Below are 8,945 nucleotides of genomic sequence, written 5' to 3' on the forward strand. Positions count from 1 at the left end.
ACAGTTTGGTGCCTTCGAGTCCCAAGTGAGGGCGAGGCCCAGAAAGGTTCAGGATGCCGCCCAGGCCACACGGTTGGCTGGGGCCAGAGCTGTGAGTGTCCTTCATTCCGAGGGCTCCAGTCCTCCCGAGGTGACAGGCCCTCTTCGTTTTCTTTTGCATGGAGTCGATCTCCAGTTTGTCACCAGCCTCTTCATCTTACAGTTTAGAAGAGCTGAATGTTAATTTGGAAAGAGGTTCGTAAAATTGTTCTTCAAACTGTCCTAGAATTTTCATCTTAAGAACTCGGAGGGGTGGCCGTGCTGTGACAGGAGGAGGCTGGGAAGAACCCGCTGAGGGCCCCCCCCCCCAGTGGCTCTGCATCTCCTATTGTACATGCCGAGATTCTGTTTGGGATATTGGCTGGGGTATTTTGGGGGGTTTTTTTAGTGCTCTGCTTTTTAAAAAGTTGAAGAGCCACTGAATTAATTAGTTTAACCAGTTCATTCCACAAGTAACAAAACAAAGGCCTAAGCCTTTTCCGACCCTGCCTTCTACTTCTTTCAAACCCTGCATCCGATGAGCCCAGAGACAACGGGTGGATACCCCGGGCTGGCAGGAGAGGCCAGTGTAGCAGTAGAGACAACCCAGAGCAGGTGCAGTCTGAGCTGGGTGTCCAAAGGACTGTGGCAGAGGACCTAAGATTCTCACTAGCACAGTGGTCCCATCCTGGGTGGGGGCAGCAGGGGCTCCAAGCAGTCACCCTGCTCAGGAACAGGACCCAGAAAGCCAAGGTCACACTTCTAGACAGTTCTCCTACCAGTCAAGGCAACAATGGCAGACGGACAGCTGGTAGTCATGGCTGACACCGTGTGAGGTCCCACAGGTATGTCATTCATCTGATCCACATAACTGCAAAAGGGACTTAGAGCTGCGAGCTGGAGTCAGGATGCCAGCGTTTGAATCCCAGCTCTGTTACTTCCTGGCTGTGCAACCCTAGACTAGGTTACTTAAATTCTCTGTGCCTTGGTCTCCTCAACTGTAAAATGGCCAAGGGGTGTGGGGGTGGGGATAGTAATACCCACTACAGAGGGTTATTGAGTGTCCAGTGAATGACCACATGAAAGCGCTTAGGGCGGGCCCGCTCAGAGTGAGAACTATACAGTGATTGCTATTGTAGCTGTTACAGTTAATTCATTAGGATTATTTTCCCAATCAGGAAACCCAGACCCAAACAAGGTGCTTGTCCAAGGTCACACTTCTAGACAGTTCTCCTACCAGTATTTGACCCCAGGGCTGGCAGCGTCCAGAGCCTGTTCTGTACTGCCAGGCGGCCCAAGCTCCCAGGCAGTATGGTAGACGGGATCTGGGGAGATGGACCATGTGCCCCAATCTGTGGTAGACAGATGCTTTTACACAATACGCCAGCCTTCTGTGAAATCACATGCATAAGGTCCCACCAAGAGCGACAGAGCCAAGTGTCATTTCTCGGGGTTCTGTAGAAGCTGTATAGTTTTCCTTAGTGGAAATTGTTAATACTACATGACTTCAAATGAATACGGTTTGTGCATCAGATTCAGTATGCTTAGAATAAGGATCTTAGGTTTGATTTTGTCACCTTTTTTTCCACATAAGTTAAAAAATTCACTTTCTAAGGAAATAGCTAATATTATTTGATCCATTGTGAAACCATTTTGGATGACCTAGGTGTTAATTTGATTCAGATCTTAGGACATTTGAATTTTTCCCTTGTACTAAAGAATTAAGAGCCGTACCCCTTCCTCAAGAATACTTGCTTTTGACTGCTGAATACCTCAAAGAAAAGGTTAGATATTCTTTTTTGCATTTGTAAAATGTAGCAATTGTATTAATGGAGAAATGATATTATAATAACAAAGTCTGATGACAAAAGTCCATCAGGGATTCGATGACTGTCAGACATAAAACAGCTTAGCTATTGTATAGGATTAAATCTAAAAAGTCTGTTGATCATGTGCTAACTACATGTTATACATAGGCAAGATCCCATTATGATAAAATCTTTGACAAGTTTTCCAAGTTTAGTAGCCCACTTCAAGCAATATCAAGGACTGACAAAAGAGTACTACCAACAAAACTTCAATTTTTCACTACATTTCTATTAACTAATAAATTATATGTCTTAAGTAGCCCTTGCTTATGATGGGATTGACCCACAAAAACAAAAGATGAGACAGATCTGATAAGGGGTTGTGTGCAGCCCTCTGTTCTTGGGAAATGCCAGCAGCACATACAGCCAGGACACACGTGGAGTCTGGTGACCACCTCTGAGCCCGGTCCCTGTCCACTGGCTCCTGAGCGATCACACTGACCAGCAAGTGCTGAGCATGCACTCTATCCCAGGTACTGTTGTTCTGTGTATGTGATGTGTGTTGACTGATTTAATCTTCATACCGCTAACCCAGGGGAGGAGGCACTATTACCTCTCTTTTACAGAGGGGGGAAACGCAGATATTGGCCCAATGTCACACAGCTAGCTGGCAAGTGGCAGAGCTGGGATTTGAACCCATGCAGCAAGTGTGGCAGATGTCCCCAGCCAAGGAGGAGGCCTTGTGTATAAAATACGTAACTGTAGCTACAAAACCAGTGCCTTTGAACCGCTGTACTGGCAAATCATGGCGTGACAGAACCAACTAGTGGCACGCAAAAGCCAGCCACTACGCGTGGCATTAGCGTGCAAGACCAAGCCACTGAATTACTAAAGCCGGAACCTGGCAGTGGAGCAGCTTCCTTTCCAGCGAGAACCTTGAGGGCCGAGCACTTTGCCATGTTAAGTATGTTCTAGTAAATTCTCTGAAATGTGTTTCCATGGACTCCCCAGATGTAAGGCACAGAGCAGAAGGAATCAGCCCTAGTGTCAGGAGAGAAGGTGACATGGGAGATGCTGGAGAGGGGGAGGGCAAGAGGCTGCCCAGGAAACGGGGTGCTGGGATATGCAACGGGGGGACGAGCAAATATGGGGCCGTAGCATCGCAAGTCTGGGCATGATCTGTATTCCATGTTTAGCAAATCCGTCTCAAAGCAGAATCCAGTGGCCGTGTAGAAATGATACTTATTCCCCACCAGCAGCTCCGCTCGACCCGCAGTCTGGCCGATGTTAATCAGTCTGAGGCACTTGGCTCAGTTTTCTGTTACTTCTGCAGGAAGGTTTTCAGAGAGCCCCGTTCCGCTGTATTAAGAACTGGAAGGCGTCTGGACCAGTTATTTTAATGAACATGAATAAGGGGAAGCTCAGAAGGGAACGGCAAAGGAGAAATTGCATCCGCGGGGAATTGGTTATGGGTTATGACTGCAGGTAACTATATACATTATCACACCATGGGGCAGGTGATAGTAACCTCATTTTATAGGAGGGAAAAATAAGGTTCAGGGTCACACAATTAATATGTATCCCTTGCTGGTCCTGAGGACACAGATGATGCCACTGTATGCTCTGGGTGGCTCTTTGCTCATAGGTTCTTTAGAATTAACATCGTGATAGCTGAATGCTGATTCTGGGGTGTGTGTGTGTGTGTGTGTGTGTGTGTGTGTGTGTGTGTGTGTGTGTGTTTCAGATAATTTACATTACTGAACTACAAAAGCCTGTAGATATATATTATTCAACAATATTTGATCGATATTTTTATGGAAGAATATATTCAGATGCTTTTATAGTTACAGAAATCAGATTAATTAGGCTTAAGCAACGAAAGAGACATTAACATAAGTCCAGCAAATGCTGGAGCCGGAGGATCGCAACGTAACTGGGCTGATCTCCAAGTCTCAGCTCTGTTTTCTGGAATACAGACGTCATTCCCGAGCAAGCCCTGTCCACCTGGAGGCTGAAATTCCCTGCCACACCAATCCCCAGCATCAGGGTTTTATATTACATCCAGCTTGTCATTCCAGAGAAAAAATACTTCCTTCCCAGTAGCTCCAGCATGTCCCTCGACGCACCTGATTGTCCAGCTTGAGCCACGTGTCCATCCCTGATGCAAGCAGTCCAGGTCATGGGACAGCCCCTCGTTAGGAGGGGCCAGGTGCAGAATCTCCAGAGACAAGCGGGAAAATGCCTGAGGTTCATTTTGCAACAAGAAGCATCTCTAGGTGAACTCTCAATACTGTGCCACATGCTTAAATAATGTGTGCGGGCATGCAGATTTTATTTAAAAGCAAAAGAAAACCAAGAAGGAAATTTTAAAATTCAAGTTTCACGAAAAGCTCCATAAATAAGTGAACCCTTGTAACCTGTTCTGGAAAAGAGACTTCACTTCAAGCTGAGCGTCACAACCCTTCAGTGAATCATGAAATAAATTTCAGGGGTCATGACCTGCACTTTTAAGTGAAATATAGTAGAAAAATGTCTGTGTGTAACACAAAGTGAGGTAATTTTTGTTTCAATTTATGTGAGCGTGTTCAGGTTTACAGAATGAAATGTATTCCTTCCCAGGTTTGCTAGTTCAGCTACCCTAAATGAAGACAGGTGGTCACTTGGGTGACGACTAGAGATTTGACCAAAGCCGGAGAAGTGACTCAGCTCAAGGGACTCAGGACTCAGAGCTGTCAAGTCCCAGCTCTGTGCCCTCCGCATTGAGACCTCAGGCAAGTCGTGAGATGCTTCCGAGTCTTCATTTTCTCGGCTGTTAAGTGAAGCTACTATCTATCCTTCCTGCCTCCACGGCTTGATGTAAGACTCAAACAAAATGGTGAAATGGTGCTCGGGAGCACTGAGAAGTGCCGCATAAATGTGCATTACAATGATTCTTACTCTCGGTAAGTGAAAGTGCCTGGAGCCGGTGGTCTCTCTGTGGGGCACTTAGAGAACGGAATTCAAGTGTAGAAAATAAACCCCATGCCTTTGGAAAAGTGAGCATTTTCCCACAAGTTCGGCTTCCACACTACTAACTACAGGTTATTTTCAGAAGACGGGGGTAGACTTACGAGTCCTGGCTGCAGCACAGTGGCCAGTGGCCTCAACTCCACAGGAAGGGGCCCTGTTCACAGGGAAGTCTTCAGCCCGGGCCCAGTGTGTGAAACGCCCTGAATGACTGCACACTGACCTGCATACCTCCCAGCCCGGAAGTACTGGATCCATGCTGCCTGCTGCTTCCAGGAGAGAGGGGCCCTCGTGGTGGTTGAGTGGGACTGGGGAGTCCATGTTCATGTGAACCCCAGGGGTAAGTGGACACTTCACCCCTGGAAGTCCGTTTTACACATGAAGAAACAGGCTCAAAGAGGCATGCGAAACCCACCTCAGGTTGCATTCTTCCTGAAGATCATGAAGCACCTGCTCCCAGAAATCCTCTGATACCGTAACGGGCTCAGGAAAGGAGCATCTTTATTGTGCTTGGATTGGCAGAATCTGGACTGTGGGGTCTCAATGAGCCACTTAAAGTCATTCTAGAAACAACTTTAAAACGCTTCGGAAGAGCCCAGCCCGAGCCTTGGTCCCACACACTCCACAGGTCCATTGCTTTCTCCTCTGGCACTCGAGGACACACTTGGCAGTGGCTCGTCTCTCTCCTGGTCCCTAATTCCTATACTTGAATCTGTACCCTGGCTCCTGACCAAAGCAGAACTGGGTGGCCTTAAAAATAATAAGATGTGGGGAGAGGGGATTGGCTGCATGAGGGAACTTTTGGGGTGATGGGAATGTTCCTATCATGATTGTGGCATTCGTTACATTTTATGAAACCCTTTGAATTATACACCAAATCGGTAACTTTTATTATTATATGTAAATTATATTAAGACCTCACTTAACTTTGTTAATAGGTTCCAGGACTTAAAGCAAAACGATGTATAACAAACAAAAGCAATTTTATCGTAGGTCAATTGATATCAACAGGAGTAAAGTTCCTGTGGCATCTCATTAACATTCAAACAAAACGGCGTCATTTGAGGATCTGCTGTATATATTGCTCAATAAAGCTGATTTAAAAAAAAAAAAAAGAATACGGTTTGAATATGTGCATTCACTGTATGTAAATTCTACATCAAAAGAAAACTAACTTGTTGAACTGTAATGATATACATACTGAAGGATCTAGGGGCAAGTGTAATGACATCTGCAGTTTATTTTGAAGCGCATTAAAATAAGTTGTATTAATGGTGGTTAGGTACATGATAAAGCAAACAGGAAAATTTAAGTGTACCAACAAGACTGCCCCTGTAGAATTCTTTCAACTTTAGCATATGTTTGAAATTTTCATTGTAAAATGTTGTGGGAAAAACCAAGTAACACAGGTTTCTGGCAGTGCCGAATAGTTCCTACTAAACCAGCTCATTCACAAATAAAGCATATAAGCCCTGGGAAACAAAGTCTTTAAAAACCAGCTAAAGGTACTGAGAGTGACCGAAAGCAAGCAGAAACTGGAAGGGAGTCAATATATGAAGAAAGGCACATAGAGGGTGAGTTTCCTGTTTCCACTTTCGGCCCAAGGTCACATCTCAGTCTGCACCAAGCAAAGCAGGCAAACCTCCCTCCAGTGGAAAATCTGCAGTCTTACTCGCTTGACCATCCAGAGTACAGGGTTTGAAGCAACCACAGCCTTTGAGAGTGGAGAAGGGAATAACAGAGCCAGACAGTGGATTCTCAAGTCCTCTATAGTAGAGTTTACAAACTCTACTCATATCTTTGGCTGACTGCTGAACCGTGCATGCACACCTAAGGCTAAAAGAACTGAACTAAAATTTGAGCTACTTCCTACTACAGGGAGACAGTTTTGTGGTTGAGTTCAGCCAAGTGGACCATCTGTTTAAAAATAATTATTTTCATTGGAACATAACAATCCAGAGTTTCTATGTTATAAATTATACATCAATTATAATGCCTAGAATGTAACCAAAAATTACTCAATATACAAATAATAAAAAATTTATTCTCAAAAGAAAAGCAAAGGAGAGTAATTTTTAAGTCTAGCTCCACAAAAGCCTGTCCACTGGGCAAAATCAGCACCCTGGCCATGACTTTTAGTTACTGGGACATCTGTGGGCTGACTCACGCCATCTGCCTGCTTCTGGAGTACACAGACTCAAACTATGAGGAGAAGTACATGAGGGGTTCGCTCCCGACTCTGACAAAAGCCGGTGGCTCAGTGAAAAATTCAAGCTGGCACTGGACTTTTCCAGTCTGCCCTACTTAATTGGTGCGGCTCACAGGGTCACCCAGGGCAATGCCATCCTTTGCTACATTGCTCGTAGGCACAACCTATGTGGGGAGAGGGAAGAGAAGATTCACGTGGACATTTTGGAGAACAAGGTTCTGAGCATCCGAATGTCCCTGGTCACGGGCTGCTATGGCCCTGACTCAGAAACCGATGCCTGAGTACTTGAAGGCGTGGCCTGAAAGGATGAAGCTTCTTCAGGCTCTGGGGAAGAGGTCTTGGTCTGCAGGGGACAAGCTCATCTCTGTGGATTCCTTGAATTATCACATCCTGGACCTGCACCATATATTTGAACCCAAGTGCCTGGACACATTCACCGACCTGAAGGACTTTGTGGTCCACTTTGAGAGACCGAAGAAGATCCCGGCCTCCATGAAGTCCAGCCACTTCCTCCCGGGTCCTCTGTTTCTAAAGACTGCAGCATGGGGCAACAACGAGGTCCTTGTACAGCTGTGATTTTGGAGCGAGAAGTACTACGAGCCCCGGAGAACACATGCAGCTCCCTGTACCTCTAGAACCAGCTGTCTTTTTTCTTCTTTTCACTCCCTTCTCCCCCCTCACCAGATGCCTTATTGGCCCCTTACTGTTCTCCCAACACTTTTCCATCTGGGCCCTCTAACGCTCAGTTGCCTGCTTGTCTTCAATGGCGTTCCTACCCTTACCCACATTAACCCTCTTGCAATGAAGCCTACCAGACGAACCTTCCTTTCAGCGGTTGCTCTGCTCTGAGGAAGCTGACTGGACCCCCGGCCTGTGGAGCTCAGCCCTAAGCCCTAAGCCCTAAGCACTGCCCCGAAGACCAGCATTGGCCTGGTGTGCAGGCCCCACTTCCACACCACGGTCCTTGCCCGGTCCTCCCTGATCCCAAGTAAAGCCATAATCATGCCTGCCTCTCTTTCTTTCCCTCTTGGACACTGGACTCAGGACTGTTGGGTGTCAGGGTGTCCATATTCTCTCGTCTGCAGAGGCTGGGTAATCACAGTGGTGGTGGTGCTGGTGCTAGCGTGTGTGTTTGGTGGCAGGGAAGGGGGCAGGTAGGATTATAAAGTTTCTTGTTCATTGCTATCTCAACTTCATGTACCTCGTGCCTCAGCCTGGGGTCTCTAGAGAAGAGGGGGCCTTCTGTGCCTGGGTCCTTCCTTAATTCCGCATTCATGGAACGCCTCCTGTGAGCTTGTAGTAAGTACTCTGTCATGGTCCAGGAGGCTCCCAGGTGGTAGGGACGTGGGTAGAGCAGTCCACTGATACTGTGGGATCCTGGTAGACTGACTACCGTCTGTCACCTTCTGTCGGAACCGTTTCCTGCTATAGATACCCTTCCTCTGTGCTCTTACAATATAGCTCAATAAACACATCCCACTGTAAGAAAAAGAAAAAGGAAAAAAAAAAAAAAGGCAAAGCAAGGGAAACCACCCCCAGGAATTTCTAGTCAAAGATTTTAAAGCAGTCATTAAAACTACGTTCAGGGGTATAAAAAAGATTTTCATAGTGAATAAAAAGACAGTGAACCTCAGCAGATTAATAGAAATTATTTTTAAAACACTAAATGGAATTTTTAGAACTGGAAAGTAACAAACTCACTAGATGGGCATAATAGAATGGAGATTACAGAGGAGTCAGAGAACTTGTAGACAGGTCAGGAGAAATTATCCAATCTGAAGAACAAAAAGAAAACATTGAAAATAAGGTGGGGGGTTGGGGAGCCTAGAGACACGCGGGATAACATCAGAAAGTTTAACTTACATGTAACTGGAATCCTAGGAGATGAGAACTTATGGTGCAGA

General features: G+C 46.0%; 1 pseudogene; it reads left to right on the top strand.

The window, feature by feature from the left end:
- Positions 1–338: 338 nt before the first annotated feature.
- LOC107515602 lies at positions 339–7,617 on the top strand (annotated as a pseudogene).
- Positions 7,618–8,945: the final 1,328 nt, after the last annotated feature.

The sequence above is a fragment of the Rousettus aegyptiacus genome, unplaced genomic scaffold, assembly GCF_014176215.1.
Source record: "Rousettus aegyptiacus isolate mRouAeg1 unplaced genomic scaffold, mRouAeg1.p scaffold_m13_p_3, whole genome shotgun sequence".
NCBI lineage: Eukaryota > Metazoa > Chordata > Mammalia > Chiroptera > Pteropodidae > Rousettus > Rousettus aegyptiacus.